Source organism: Canis aureus, chromosome 11 (assembly GCF_053574225.1).
Source record: "Canis aureus isolate CA01 chromosome 11, VMU_Caureus_v.1.0, whole genome shotgun sequence".
In the NCBI taxonomy this organism is placed as follows: domain Eukaryota; kingdom Metazoa; phylum Chordata; class Mammalia; order Carnivora; family Canidae; genus Canis; species Canis aureus.
The window spans coordinates 37182341-37198014 of NC_135621.1; the positions used below are offsets into that span (position 1 = coordinate 37182341).

Here is a 15674-nt window from a genome sequence, read left to right on the forward strand (position 1 = left end):
TTTATTGATTTTGGGGTGGGACCTCTCTATTTCCTTGATCTGAATGCCTATTTCCCTCCCCAAATTAGGGAAGTTCTTAGCTATGATTTGTTCACATATGCTTTCTGGCCCTCTGTTCCTCTCAGCACTCTCGGGAACCCCAATTATACGTAGATTTTTCCTTCTGAGGCTATCATTTATTTACCTTAAGCTTTCCTCATGGTCTTTTGTTTTTCTTCTGTTTCCTCAGCTTCCCTCCTTGCCATCAACTTGTCTTCTATGTCACTCACTCTTTCTTCTACCTCATTAACCCTCATCATTAGGACCTCCGGTTTGGATTGCATCTCATTTAATTGATTTTTTTAAATTTCGGCCTGATTAGATCCAAATTCTGCAGTCATGAAGTCTCTTGAATCCTTTATGATTTTTTCCAGATCCACCAGTAGCTTTATAATTGTGCTTCTGAATTGGCTTTCTGACATCGAATTGTAATCCAAATTCTGTAGCTCTGTGGCAGGGAGTACTGTTTCTGGTTCTTTCTTTTGTGGTGAATTCTTCCTTCTAGTCATTTTGCTCAGTGAAGAGTGGCTGTATGAGCAGGCTGAGTCAAGAACATCAATCATGACCTATGTAAATTTCATGCTAGATGATTTTGCTGAGGTCAGAGACCAGAAATTGAAAACAAAGATCAGAACGAAATAAAACAAAAGGACCACTAAAGTGGAAAATAAATTTTAAAACAAAGTAGTAAAAAATAAAAGTCCTAGAATCCCAAAGAAGAAGAGAAAAAAAAAGAGAGAAAAAAAAGAAAAAGGGGGAAAAAAAGTAAAAGCAGAAGAAAAAGAAAAAAAAGAGTGGGGGTACTGGGAGATGGTGGTGGTGACGAAGTTGTAGTGGAGGGAAAATGTAGTCTACCTGAGGGTGCTAGAGGGTGATCCTGTTGGTTCTGAGTATATTATGTTCTGTATGTTAGAAGATGCTCGGTTCCAAATGTATATAAACCCGAAGTACTTGTAGAGAGCCCCAGCATTGATCATATAAAAATAAATGAGATAAAAAAGGGGGGCAGGTTGAGAATGAGGAATCTCACAGAATGAACCAGCATGGTATACCGCTTGGTTCTGGGTGCATGCTGGTCGTGTTTTAGAAGGTATTAACTTCTGCCATTGTAGAACAAAATGAGGCAAGACAACAAAAAACACAAAACAAAACAAAAATATCTTGTATATATCTCCCCAAATTAAGTTGGGTATGTTGAAGTGAATCTAGAAGTGGAAAATATATCTAGGACCTGTAATTGTAGAAATAGGAAAGTCAAAAAGGAAGAAACTTAAAAATGAAGAGGTGGTAAAATATTGTAGTTAAGGTGGGAACAGAGAAAAAAAATGGAAATGTGCAGTCTGATATAAAAATGAGTTGTACTGGAAAAAGGAAGAAAAAAATAGGAGGGGTACCCTCTAGTTCTATACTGTAAATCCCTCGACTTCCCCTGGAGCTTTCCAGCACTGCTTGGTCAGGAACTTGCTCTGCCCCTGTCCTTCCTGCTGGTCTTCTGGGGGAGGGGCTGCTGTGCTGGTTCTCAGGGGTGTGCACCTGGGGGAGATGCCCCGCCCCCTGCCGGGTCCCGGGCTCAGGGGGAGCTGTTTGTCCTGTGAGGCCCCTCTTGCCTGGCGGCCCCACCCCTCTGAGGCACAGGGTGACACCAGGAGGAAAGCCCTGGCGGCGACCAGCCCTCCAGCCCCGGGTCCGCTCCCACGGTAACTGCCGCAGTCTCCAGGTCCGCGCTGGCTGGATGCTCGGGGGCGGGGCGGGGGGCGCTGACCTGCACCGCTTGGGAGGGCTCCGCGGCAGGAGCGTCCTCGCTGTCCTGGGTGCCCCCCGCCTCCGCCTGTCCCGGGGGCAGTGCAGGGTCCTGGGCTGTGTCCCCCGCGCCCTGGGATCCGGGGCCTGCGCTGCTGGAATCGCGCTCCCGGGCCGCGGCTCCCGAAGGCAGCAGGTGCAGCCCCCTCACCTGGAGCCGCACCCCCCCCCACCCGGCTTCCCCCCTGAGGCCCCGCCTGGCGTGCGCTCCAGCCCTTTACGGAGCTCGGCGGGCGGCGTGCAGCGCGCTCTCCCCGGGCGCACCTCCTCTGTCGGTGACCCCGGGAACCTGGAGGCTCCACGGCCCTCCTGCGGTTCTGCTCGAGTTCCCTGCTGAGCTCCTTTCTGTCCGGGAAGAATCCGGTGCAGATTTTTAAAGTTTCTGCTCCTCCGGGGCGGGGCTTTCCTGTCCTGGAAGCTCCCCCCGCCCGCCCGGCCTTAGCCTGGCTCCTCGCGGGGCCCCTCCCCCACTGGATTATTATTATTATTATTATTTTTTCTGCCTTCCTACCTTGTTAGAAGCGCAAACTCTTCTCTGTAGCGTTCCAGCTGTTCTCTCTTTAAATCTCAGGTCGAATTCGTAGGCCTTCAGGATGGTTTGAAAATTATCTAGGTAAGTTGGTGGGGCCAGGTGACTTGGGGACCCTACTCCTCTGTCATCTTGCCAGCAGCCCTCAAAATTTATTTTGAGATAATTATAGACTTACAAAAGTTACAAAACAATACAGAATTCTCATATACCTTTCACCCCATTCCCCTCACATTAACCTCTTACGTAAATAACCACAGCACAGCGCCTATATTGGAAAGTGGACATTGATATACTACTATTTGACCTTATTCAGATTCTGCCATCTGACCCACTAATGTTCGCTTTCTTGGCCAGGACCCCATTTTGCATTTGTCCTGCCTCTCTGCTCTCCTCCAATCTGCGAGAGCTCCCCAGTCTTTCTCTGTTGTTTAGGACCTTGTCACGACACATCTTGAATACGGGGAAAGGTGTGCAATATTCCTTTGTCTTTATCTTACTTTAGCTTCTCTTTTTTTCACACTGTGGGGAGGAAGGAAACAAATGCCATTCTGCCTCAAATATGCCATGTTCTGTTTGGTGTCCAACTTCTGTGCACATGGCTGGTTTTCCATGGCCGTTGAATGTGCAGGCCCTCTTACCCTCTCTCCTTGTCTGTTCAGAACCCTCTCAGTGCTTGCATGTGGCAGCTGATCGATAAATGTTGACTGAGCTGGGGTTAGATACTTAAGAGAGTTTAGTGCTTGTGAGCTTGTGTGAGGTGTTGCACATTTATGTAAGCATTGGTAGAAGTGTGTCTGTGTGTGTGGGAGGGGGGTTCCTCTATGAACGGACTATGAAAATCAGTTATTTCTATAGGCCAAATTAAGCCATTTAATTTTTCAACTAAAATTTGCTGGGTTTCAACCTGGTGACAAGCACTGTACTGCTTGTCACTGTACCAAGTCTTAGAGCAACCAATAATTGAATGAGGCAGAGTCCCTGTCCTGGGGTGGGGCAGTCTTTCATTGGAAGCAAAGCCTCACTGGTTGGAGTTCTAGGAACACAGAAGCAATCAAGGAGGGCTTCCTAGAAGAAGTGACATCTTAATTGAGACCAGAAGGTTGAATGGGAATTAACCAGGAGTATGGGGGGTGGTGGTGATGGAGACCAAGGTGAGGTTCTCTGGCAAAGGTGAGAGAGGGTGCATTTGGGGAACTACAAACCAGAAATAGGTTTGTACCAGGTCCCACATCAGACACACTCTACACATTTCCTTTAAGCCTTCCACCTCCAGAAAGTAGGCATTATTGTCCTCATTAAAAGCTGAGCTGAAAGTAACTCAGAGAGGTGACTTGTCCAAGTCCACAAGGCCAGTAGGAGGGAGCCCTGAGCGCTAAACTCAAGAAAAGGAAGCCAGTGCTGTGACTTCGAGGTCTCAAGGATGACAGGTTGACAGGTGAAGCCTTTATAAAATGGAAAAGAAGGGATTTCCGATCTGTAAAAAGACTTATAATAAAGCTTAATTTTGGTCTCTCTTCCCCCAGTTTCCTGGCTGCTGGAGCATGGATCTTTGGCAGCAGGATCTCAGCAACTGTGGTTGGCAGGCGACCCCTCACTGCAGGACCCTTGTGGCCTTGTGACTGTGAGCCACAACCTGTGCCCGGGTTGCAATTACAGGGGGCAGGCGTGGGCCTGACGCGGCCTCCCACCTGCACAGTCAGCTCCCCGGCGCAGTTGTTTTAGAAATTACCAGCAAGTCTTCTGATGAAGCTGGGAGAATTAGCAAGAGCAGCAGGACCAGCAAGACCCCAGACAGATGAGCTAAGAAGGGAAAGTGGGGCTGGTAACCCTGGACTCGCAACTGTAGTCCAGGCACTCACACATGCATCGAACAGGCAAAGCCAGTGGTGGAGGAAACATGTGCAGGTGTTAGAATGGAGCCTGATTTTTACAATAAGAACAATGGCCAGTCATGTGACCTTTCTCCCCTGTATTTTATGACTGATGTGCCCTCAAGTAGGTTGTCCTGAGGTACTCCGACAGGTGACTCAGGAGTCACAGAGGGACCTTCCATCCTGACTGCAGGAGACAACGTGCCGTGAATGCCAAGAACACTGTGATTCTTGAGGAACCTGACATGCGTGGGGCGCACACTGCGGCCTAGCAAGTGTACTCCAGCACACAGCTGTTACTCTATCAGGCCTCCACTCATATGCGCTGCTTCCAGAAGACAATCAGGCATTGAAGATGGTTAGTTTTTGACATTTGGGTAGAAGCAGTTGCAGAGAACTGGAGATCCTCCCTTATTGTTCCCAAGAGCTCACTTAGGGGTTGGCCTAGAGCAGACACCCACCCGAGAGCCTCTAGAACTGAGAGCCGACCAGTGTGAGCAGTCCACTGCCCCTACAGGGCCACTAGTGGCATGTTTTCTTGCAGTCTGTGACTATCCTGGTAGGAGAAAATGGATCAGTTGATTTCACCTTGCCTTTTTCTTAAAAGGGTGTTTCTCAGGTGGCCCCAAACTGCCCAGGACTGTGGCTGGCAGGGCTGCAAATTCAGAACGTGACCAAGGCCAGCATGTAGGAGGAGGTGACTGACTGGTGCAGAGACTTCAGTGTCCCACCTGGGTCTCAGGAGGGCCCTGGGGAACTGCCCATGCTGTGGGATCCAAATGGCCAGGAGGTACCATTGCCAGGTTGTGAGGACACTAGGGATCTGCAGAGCCAGTGTGGGAAGGTTGGGGGTACTGGGCTGGAATGATCTTCTTATGGGTGCGAGGAGACCATAGTTGGGTCCAGCTGGTGTGGCCTGGGAGGTCCTCTTCCCTCTGGCCAAGATGTGGCCCAGGGCTGCTAAGGTGCTGAGCTCTTCCAGGAGGAGGGCATTCATTTATATTCTGGTCAGAAAAGGCCTCCTAGAAGGCTCTGGGGGGCAGGTGGGGATGAGGGGGGCTTGCAGCACAGCACAGCTCCCAGGTGAAGTGTGTCCCAGGTGAATGTGGATGGGGGCAAGGGTGCCCAGCCCCCTGTGGCCCCTATTCAGCTTGAGGGTCCTGTGGGACCCGTGGGGGCACGGCCTGTTTTGGAAGGGGACCTGGTCCATAGAGCGGCACACATGCCCCCACCTCGAGGTAAGACTACCCACATATCACCTATTTAGAATGTCCTGCAGGGTGGGAACCGCAGCCGCCTCCTCCATGCAGCCTCCCCCTCCATGCAGCCTCCCACCCTCCCCAGCACCTGCGATGACTCAGGGGCTGAAAGCCACGGGCAGCTGCCTCCCAGGCCTCCTGTCTCCTTGATCTGCCTGGGCTTGTTCCCGGAGGGCTGGCGAGCACTGACCTTACCACTGTGGCTAATGCTTCTGTCACTAGGATGTGAGCTACCACTCAGCTGGAGATTTATCCTATTTCTGATTTTCCTATTTGTGCCTCACAGCTCTGCTTCTTTGCTCTCACTGCAGCGGTTTCTACTGAGCCAGTGCCTGTAAATAGCCATGGCATGCAGCCCTGCCGGGGTGCTGCCTTCATCACAACTGCTGACTTGCAGGGGCTGGGGGCAGCACAGAGACCCCCCGCCCCCCGCCCCGCCCCAGGGACACGGGCCAGCTCCCACCTCTGCTGTGAGACAAAGGGCTAGGCTGTTCTGTGTGCACCTGCCTAGCTGCGCCTCTGGGCCTCTGGACCCCACTTTGTGCTTGGGCTCAGCGAACGCAGCCTCACACCCACCCTAGTAAGTGGAGGGATTTGATCTGCTTTTGTCGGGGGAGACAGTGGTAGTAGCACAACTATTCTTATTTAGCAACAACTAAAAACATCCACAGCTTATCTGCCCACGAGGCTGCAGTTTGGACTGGACTCGGCAGGGTAGTTATGCTGCTGGTTTCTGGGATCCCCTATGGGGGAGAGTCCCCAGCAGACAGCTGGGCTGTGTGTCCCCAGCAGGGTTTTCACCAAGTTGGCTGTTGCGGTGCCAGCAGGAAGAGTTATATCCTGACGAGCAAGCGCCTTTCAACCTCTGCTTCTATGACATGAGTCCCTCGGAGGACAGGCCTCTCCTGGTGTTCTCAGACAGTGAGGACCTGTCTGCTTCAAGACTCAGGGCCCAGTGAGATGCTCAGGAACTACATGGCCTAGCACTCTATGAGGCAAGAGGGTCGGCACTCAGGGCCCAAGAGAGCCCTTGGTCCAAGTGCATTACAGGGCAGATGGCATTTTACATATTATGTGTCCCCAGAGCTGTGCCCAGAAAAGGTGCTCAACAAAACTTTGTGGAAAAAAAAAAAATAGAGGCTGGAGGAGAGGGAACCGGTAATCATGAAAATGAGCCAGGGCAACCTGTCCAGGGGAGGGTGTTAAGGAAGCAAATGTCTGAGGGGTGTAGATCCATTACAAGAGGAAATTTAGTGACAGCTCATTTACATATCAGTGCATATTTGTTCCTTTTAGCACTTATCTTACAACGCATAAATGGAACTGGAATTTCTGCAGCTCTGACTAAATGCACATCTACTCGAACACCCTCCTCTCCGTCCTTCTCCTGAGCCTGACGGCTCCATGGTAGCAGCCCTGAGGCAGGCAGCATCGAGGGCCAAACTGTGTGCTGAAATGAAGGCACTGAGCAAAGGTTCTCAGCCGTGGCAGCATATTAACATCCCTGGGAAGCTTGTAGGAGACGCTGACGCCAGGACTGACCCCGGGGCTGGGGCACGGGACTGGGCATAATTGCTGGGGTGGGACTGGACACTGGTACTGTCTCCCAGGGATACTCATATGTCCCGGACCACAGTAGACAGCCCCACAAACAAAGATGCCCCCTCAAAACTTAGTCGGCTGACTTTTACTGATCTCAACTAGTTAGGAGATTCAATTCATATTAATCCTATGCTCATATAACAGTATCTTGTTTAAAATTAAATTTTGAAGAAAAATTCCATTAAAACGTTGAGCATTACAAGTAAAATGCTGCCATCCTAGCGTTGACGGCTGCCCCGGGGCCCAGGGCCAAGTCAGGGCTGTGCTGGACCTATGCCTCTGAGCCTGCCTCACCCACGCACACGCACACGGAGCAGCAGTTGCCAATACTGCCTGCCCTCTCCCCGCAGGAAAGTCACCTTCAATTAACACCTACTGTAACAGTACTTAGGTAATGAGCTGATTTAATCTGTATTAAAAGTGCTAACAGCAGGGGCCCCCAAAGAGCAAAGCTGCAGCTCGGTCTGCTAAAGGGAACCACCTGTCCCCGTGGATGTGATCCTTTCTTCTGTTAGAAGCTGGTGCAGATGACCCTTCCAGCCAGCTATTTTTTTCTAGTGTCAAAAATATCAGCACTGAAATAAAGGGGTGGGAACAAATAGAAGAGTAAAACAGAGTAGGCTTAAGTCAGAGCTGAAGTGTCAAGCAGTAAGCACGCCCTGAATGCTGACTCAGCACGACCATTGCCACCGAGTCCAGCGCCAAGCCTCCCTTAGCTCTGCTCAGACACCCGTAAGCAGAGGGAGCACCCTGAGCCCCACAGCCATCCCCTGGCGGGCTGGCGCTGCCGAAGCAGCTTAGTAGTCCTGTCCTTTCCCAAGCACGTTCTCAGCCGCACTGGGGAGCCCGAGCCAGCAGAGCAGGCTCTAGGACAGTGGGCAAGCCTGCCAGCACAGCACCACCCCGCCCACCCCTTGGGTGGCACCTCCCTCCCTCCATCCCCTACCCCTCTGACGTTTAGTCTCCTTAATGGAGAGGACAGTGTGAAGCTGGGGTGCACGTGTTGAGAACACCCACCTGGCTTCAGTCTGGCAATTCTTCAGCAGGGCTCCTGTCCCCCACCCACTTCCTTCACCCTTTGGCTCTAAACTCAGTTCCTACTCCCTTTAAAATTCTCAGTTCATCCCTCCCTTTAAAATTCTTTTTCTATTTTGAGATAATTGTGGATTCACATACAGTTTTAAGAAGTGATATAGACAGATTCCACATACCCCTCCCCAAACTTCCCTGAGGTACTGGGCTGGCATCTTGCAAAATGATAGTACCGTCACAGCCAGGGCCCCGATTCTGGTATAACCCCATTCAGACTTCACCTGTTTTACTGGCACTTGTGTGAGTGTGCAAGTATACATGTACACGCATCAGTAGTTCTGTGCAACTTTACACATGTATAGACTCATGTGACCACCACCAAGACACAGAACAACCCATCCCCACAAGGGCTCCCCCTACCATGTGTAGCCACTCCCACCTCCCTCCTCTACCGCCCACCCCCTTGTCGCCACCAATCTGTTCTCCAACTCTATAATTTTATGGTTTCAAACTGTTATGTAAATGGAGTCATATGGTATGTGACCTGTCGAATTTGCCTTTTATTTTTCCAATCAGCATAATCAACCCTGGAGATCTAATCAGGTTGTTGCCTGTTTGCTTTTCACTGTTGACCAATATTTCGTAGGATGGATATGCCAGAGCCTATTTAACCACTTATCCACTGAAGGACGTTTGAGTCTTTGGCAGTTTGAGGTTATTATGAACAAAGCCTCTATGAACACTAATGTACAGGTTTTTGTAGGGGTGAAATAGTTCGCATTTTTCCAGGATAAACGTGCAAGGGTGTGCAATGTCTGGTCACATGGCAGTGCATGTTTAAGTTTCTAAGAGACTGCCAAGTGTTTATCAGAGTGATCCTACCATTTTCTATTCCTGACAGCAATGCATGAGAGACTCAGTTTCTCCACCTCCTCACCAGCATTTGCTGTCGTTACCAGCTTTTATCTTAGCCAGGTGTTTACTGGGTATGTGGTGGTGTCTGGTGGTCTTCATTTGCGTTCCCCACATGGCTAATGATACACACGGAGCACCTTTTCATGCACTTCTGTGCCATTCGTATATCCTTTGGTGAAATGTCTCTGTGCCTTTTGAACATTTTTCTAATTGAATTGTTTGGTTCTCATCCTTGAGTGCTGAGATTTCTTTATATGTTCTAGATATAACTCCTTGGCTATTTCCCTTCTCCTCCCTTAAAAAAAAACAATAAAAGCTATTCTTAAAGTGTTTCCTTAGGTTCAGTTTGCTTGAGGCTTCTGTGTCCACCCTGCTGCTGCCAGCTGCCCTTGGCAGTGGCTTCCATGCTGGGCCCACTCCCTTCACCCCTAGAATCTGACTCCACCTCTCCCAGGCTCTTCAGCCAGCCGGCTCAGCCCTGCATCACAGTTGGCACCAGAAGAGGACACTGCAGTTCCAGCCAAGCTGTGAGCCCAGGGTGGTCCCAATGGCCGGGCCAGCCTGCCCTTGTGACCCCTCCCTCTTCTGCAGCCTTGCTTCAGGGACCAAGCATGTAGCAGGAGCTCCACCCCAGTTTTTAGCAAAGCAGCCTTTGCCTCCTTCCTAAGACAGGAGCCCCATCAGCCACTTCCAATAGGTCCCCACCTGATTTCTTGGTTCTTCTCTGGCCTCTCTCGTGGGTACCTAACACAGGGACATGTCCTGGGTCTCTGGAACTGGAGGCCACCTCTGAGCTCTGGAGAGCACCTCCTCCCTGATTCCAGTGGCCTCTCTTCTTGAAAAACTTGTTTTCACCTGCACGGGTTCTCTTCCCATGAGGCTGCTTGTTCCCAGGGGCCGGGCCCCATTACAGTGCCTCTTTGTCCACCTGCCAGGCTGGCATTTCCCGGGGAGTGCAGCGTTACTGATCCTACTCCATGGCTGGCACTGAGGGGGCGCTGAGAAAGATGAAGAAATGCATCTCCACCCGCAGAAACATCATAGGACCACGGACCCAGGCTAGGATGACCCAGGGGGAAAGGGTGGGTGGGCAAACAAGACTAGGAGCCTGGGGTGGTAGGAGGCAGGAGCCTCTTTCCCATCCCTGGGCACCCTGGCAGCCTTCTCAGTTATAGACTATCAATTCCGGCCCGATCATGCCCCTCCTCAGCCAAAAGGCCTCGATGGCAGCTAGTGACCATGGCACTGGCAGTCTCTGATAAATGTTCACTAAAGACTCTGTGGATGGCAATATTTGGTGCCATCTACCCTGTGTCAGGCATGCCACACACAGTTCCTCTCCTCATTCTACAGATGAGAAAAGGCAGGCTGTGCTGAGGAACTGCCACAGCGAAAGGGGCATGCAGGGGGGCTGGATTTGCATGCAGGCTGCTAAGCTGCCTGGTGGGCACCTTCTCCCCAACTACCATTCTTCACTGCAGGTCAGAACAGCAGACTGCTCTCTGAGCCCCACATGGCCAGCTGATCACTTGCATCACCCCCTTATGCCATCTCCATCCTCGCTGACGGAAGGGACACCACACCATATGATCCTCACCTCCCTCCGTCCAGGCGTCCTGTTGTAGCTGTGCCAGTGACTCCAGTCATGTGGGCACACAGCTGGTGTATGGGTCCAGGGGCCCGCCTCCCCGTGCAGCTCACCCAGGACAGATCCTGCTGGTGACAGAAGAACTGGGCAAGAACCCACAGGTAGACAGCTCAGAGGGGTCTTCCCTCACCTCTGTGAGACCATAGGGGATAGGATTCCAGTGCCCTGACACTTCTCTCTTCCTGGAATGAGCGACAGAGGAGGCACCTGCCACAGTAGCTGGAGGAGTCATCCACCTCCCGCCTCTGCAATGGCCTCGACAGCAGCAGCCGGGTCCCGCAAATGTTCCAAGTCAGGGCCACTGACCCAGGAGGCTGATACATGAGCAGGGCTGGAGCAGCGGCCCCTCCAGGCCACAGAGCCCACTGGCGGCGGGTTCACACACGCCCACAGCTGCAGGAGGGCATCCCCGCTGACACACTTCCCTATGTGCTTCTCCCTCTCATTTAGAAAGAGGTCATCCTCTCTGAGAAGTCGGAAGGCAGAAGATGCTCCTCAGCTCACTCATGTCTACTTCATATTGTAATGGGTACGTGTACAGAGCTTGACTGTCTTGGGCAAGAAGACAGACATGGTGTGCACTTACTAGAAGCTCTTCTGTGAGAGGCAAGCAGTGTGTGAGGGTCACCTGCCCCTCCTGCTCTCCTCTCCGTCCTGGGCCACAAGTCGCCTGTGTCCCCAGCTATTGCTAGCTTTCCCTCAACTCCGCAGAGGAGAGTGGCCAGCTGATGTGAGAGGGCACCCTGTGTCTCAGGGACCCCGCTCCAGGTAGCCTACCACAGAGAACGCAACACAGTGCTCTCCCTGAGAGCAGGGTCCTGGAATCCAGATCTCCCAGATCTCCACCTGAGTGTATGGCCATACTACAAAGACTCAGGCAGCGGGAGGGATTCGGCTCATATGCTAGACTACTTCTTCCCTTTTCCCTTCGGGCCCGAGGAACCTGGTTCCTGGAAGGGGCCTCAAGATGGAGGCCAGAAGCCAGAGGCTGCCCTGGGGGCTCCCAGCATCCACATTTCCCACACCTGGGCTCGCCGAGCTTGGAGGCACATCCACCCCTCCTCCCATCTTCAGACCCTGACCATCCACTAGGATATAAAGTGTTGCACAACTAGTGCCCTGGCCTGGGCTACTGAGCAGACAACAGCATTAAGAGAGCAACAGCCTCGTACCCTTGACAAAAATGTGCGGAACCCCCAGTGGCTTTCTACATATCAGAGTTCTGGGACATCTGTTGATGAAGTGATAACTAGCTGGGTGGCATCCGGTGCGTATGTGATTATTACATTTTTTAAAAGATTTTATTTATTTATTCATGAGAGACACAGAGAGAGGGGCAGAGACACAGGCAGAGGGAGAAGCAGGCTCCATGCAGGGAGCCCGATGTGGGACTCGATCCCAGGACCCCAGGATCACAACTTAAGCCCAACCACTGAGCCATCCAGGTGTCCCTGATTATTACATTTTTAATACATGTCTGTCCTTTTTTTCTATTTTCTTGCACTGGCTGAAAGAACTTTTTTATTAGTTATTTACAGAAAATTCAACAGTGTCCACTTAGCCCAGTCTGGTGGCCATTTCTTTAGCCTGTGCCTGTCCCAACTTGGCAATGGGAGCCACCAACTTTGGACCCAGGGCACTGCCTCCCCAGTGGTGGCAGATCTCATCACATCTGTCCTTCTAATTGGTCCTGACAGCTTTCACCAGCTTAGCCAGAGCCCCTTGTCTTCCAAGTTAACCTGTGTGCAAGCAACAGGGTGCAGGTCTTCATGTGGACCCGATGCCCCCACCCGGCCCTCCCCTTGATAGTGCGGTAGGGAACCCCCATCGTGTGACACAGGCAGGCAGGAGGACAACCAGCTCAATAGGATCCACATCCTGTGCAATCACTACCAGCCAAGCCTTCTTGTTTTCCACCAAAGTGGATAACATTAACCCCTGCTCGAAGGACAGGTGGCCTCTGAGTGGAGACATCCCCTTTGCCGGCAGCTGCCTTCTCAGCCTGGGTCAACTATCTCGGCTTCTTCTCTTGCTTTGTCTCTGGTCTCTACACAGGCCAGCTGAAGCAGCTGGGTAGCTGTTTGGTGGTCCGAGGCCTGGGTGAGCTGGTTAATCTTGAGAGGCGCTTTTAAATGCTCATAGAGAATAACCCTTTGCCACTGCAGCCAGGGGTAGCAGGGCCACTTGACAAAGGAGGTGAGGTCCTTTTGGGGCTGGATGCCCTGTCCAATGACAAAATTCTTGGGCCTTTTCTCAAACAGGGTACTGACGACCTTCTTGGCCCCCTGCTTCTCCTTCACAGCGGAGGCTGGGGCTACCTTCACCTTAGCCTTCTTTCCTCTTGGCATCTTGGACAGCTGGAGGGTAGAGGCATATCTGCTCTTTTTAAAAAAGGAGGTGCAAATGTAGCATTTTCGGGTCAGAAGCGACCCTGGAGACCAGTGTGATCTCCTCAACTGGTGCTGAGCTGTGGAGGAGCTCAGGGAAGCATCTCCTGACCTGGGCAGTTTCTTGTGCCAGGACTGTTCTTTTAACAGTAGGAATCACATATGTGTCAATGATCAAATAAAGGTTTGGGTGGATTGTGCAGTAATGTACATGCATTGGAGCACAGAACACTCTCTGTGAGAATGCATTTTTTTTAAATCTCAGCAAAGCTTATGGGGGATTTTGATTTAGTGTATTTGCTTGACATACAATTCACTTACTAATTTTGATCATGAGAATGCCCATCAGAAATCACAGCGATGCCTCCCCTCAGAGTATACAAACTACAGGTGCATCCCGTGTTTGTGGGTCTGAAGGCACGGGTTCTGGAGGCTGCAAGGAGGGTCTGACTCCCAGCTCAGCTGAATGGTGGTTGTGGGGCCTCTGAGAAGCTACCTGGCCCCCCTGCGCCTCCACTTTCCCATCAGTAAAACAGCATGGGAGTGCTTGTGTGCAGGGAGCTAATAAAATTAAGTGAGATCATTGATAAAATGCTTGGAGCACAGTCACTGCCAGCTAAGATCATGTGTAATGCTAACAAGGGGAGGGGAGCTAATGGTCCCCTCCCTCTAGGGGCATACTGATTAATAGGAGGAACAGACTTGCATGTAAACAGCTCTTGCATAAGGGTTAGAAACAGATCTCTGCCAGATAGAGCAAAACTAGAAAAGTAATACAATTGCCCATATGTGATTGCCCATATTTATTTTTCTATCCTTCAAGTTATTTCTTAGGGATTTCGTTTAAGGACTCTAATGAGACCAATGAGAGAAACAAAGCGTTGGGTTAAGAAGACAGGTACAGAGCAGGCGTGGTGAATTTGCAATTCAGTAGAGCAGCCCACTTGGCAGGAGGACCTTGCACCTCAGACTGGCTCCATTTTTAACAGCATTTGCCTCTGAAGTCATAGCACAAGACTCAGTGCCACGCCCTTTGATCCAGTCGCCCTCGCTTTCCCTTAGGGGACATACATATGCTCGGCCAGCATTTGCGGACTGTGCAGGTACAACCACACTACCACCCTGAAAAAATCTGAGCCCCACACGTGAGTTCACCCCAGGCATGGCACAATTTGTGTGGAGCAACCAAGCCCATGTTTGTGAGTGTGTCCTTGGGGCTGCTGCATACATGCAGAGGGTGTCAACCTGAATTGCACATTAGGTCATCTGAGACCCTTCAACCCCCAGACCCTTAGTTTCAGGAGCTCAGACAGTGACCCAGTGATGGGACCTTGGGAAGCTTCCATGTGATTCCAGCACATGGCCAAGGTGCAGAATGAGTGAGCAGAGAGGTGCCAGGACCCAAGGGCAGCTCCCTTACAGTCCACAGGGGGGGCTCAGGAGGGAGGACAGCCATACACCTGACAAAGTCAGCCTCCTCCAATCCACTAATGGACTTCAGCAAAGCAAACGGCCAGGACCTGCTCACTGTGCATGCCAAACCTGCAGGTTTTCTGCTTCCGGTTCCCATTGACTTGTCTGGCCTTCCTTGCCAAGGTATGCTGAAGCTGTGAGGAGAAACCTTCCAGTGGAGGTTCCTGTGAGCCCTCAGATCAGCCCACTAATGATCAGTAACCCCTTCAAGCTTTGGTTGAGCATGAACTACATTCCAGGCACTGAGTGTTACCCTGCTGAAGAGGGTGGCGGGCACAGAGACAAAAGGGGGCATGGGTTAGAAGGGCTGCAGGAGGCACCAGCTTCCAGAGGGAGGGGGTGGCAAAGGCCACAACTCTTTGCACACAAGGGTTACCCTTCCCAAGCAGAGCACAGTGGTTCTGGCTGGCTCTGGGTCTGGGGGGTCAGGGATGGGGCTGATATTCTTGGAAGGCTTTTGCTGGGGAGGTCAGCTCAGCGGTGCCTGCTGCCACTGTCCCCTGAATCATGAATGTCAGGGGCCAGGCCGAGACTCATTAAGTTGAGGCCAGCCACTGGGTGAGGAATGCTGTCCATCTACCCACAGTGACCGGGATCCATCTTGACCATGAGGTGACGTAGTTTTTGCGCTGAAAGAAGTTATTATGGGAAAATTATTGGATTGTCTATTTTGGAAAATGCAGCCGTTGTTAAGGAGGTCTTCATCTGAAGGCAAGAGACAAGGAAATGTGCATTAATTACTTGGCAAGCTGAGAGCCATCTCTGCACTGCAGTTAGCTGCATCTCATAGTCCTGGCCCCGTTTCGAGGTTTGGGGGCTCCTATAGGGGCCAGCCACGATTTTCACCCCCAGGACAGCTTTGCCTCCTGTCTGCTGCCTTAGTGTGGTGAGTACTGAAAGCCTCGTGCCTGAGCTGCCTCAGGGCAGGCCCCAGGGCACCAGGCAGGAGCTGTGAGCCTGCAGGCCACCAAACCCAGGTGCAGACCCTAGGCATCTTCTCTCCTGAGGATGGGCCAGGCTCTTGGCACACACGCAGCCATAGCCTGTCAGCCTAATCATCTGTATCTGACCAGGTTCTGTTCCAGGACTGAATTTCTGTTCAGTCCCGGCTGGGGA

General features: G+C 51.6%; 1 pseudogene; it reads right to left on the reverse strand.

Moving 5' to 3' along the window:
- Positions 1-12027: 12027 nt before the first annotated feature.
- Positions 12028-15385, reverse strand: LOC144323028 (large ribosomal subunit protein eL8 pseudogene; annotated as a pseudogene).
- Between the last annotated feature and the right edge of the window lie 289 nt (positions 15386-15674).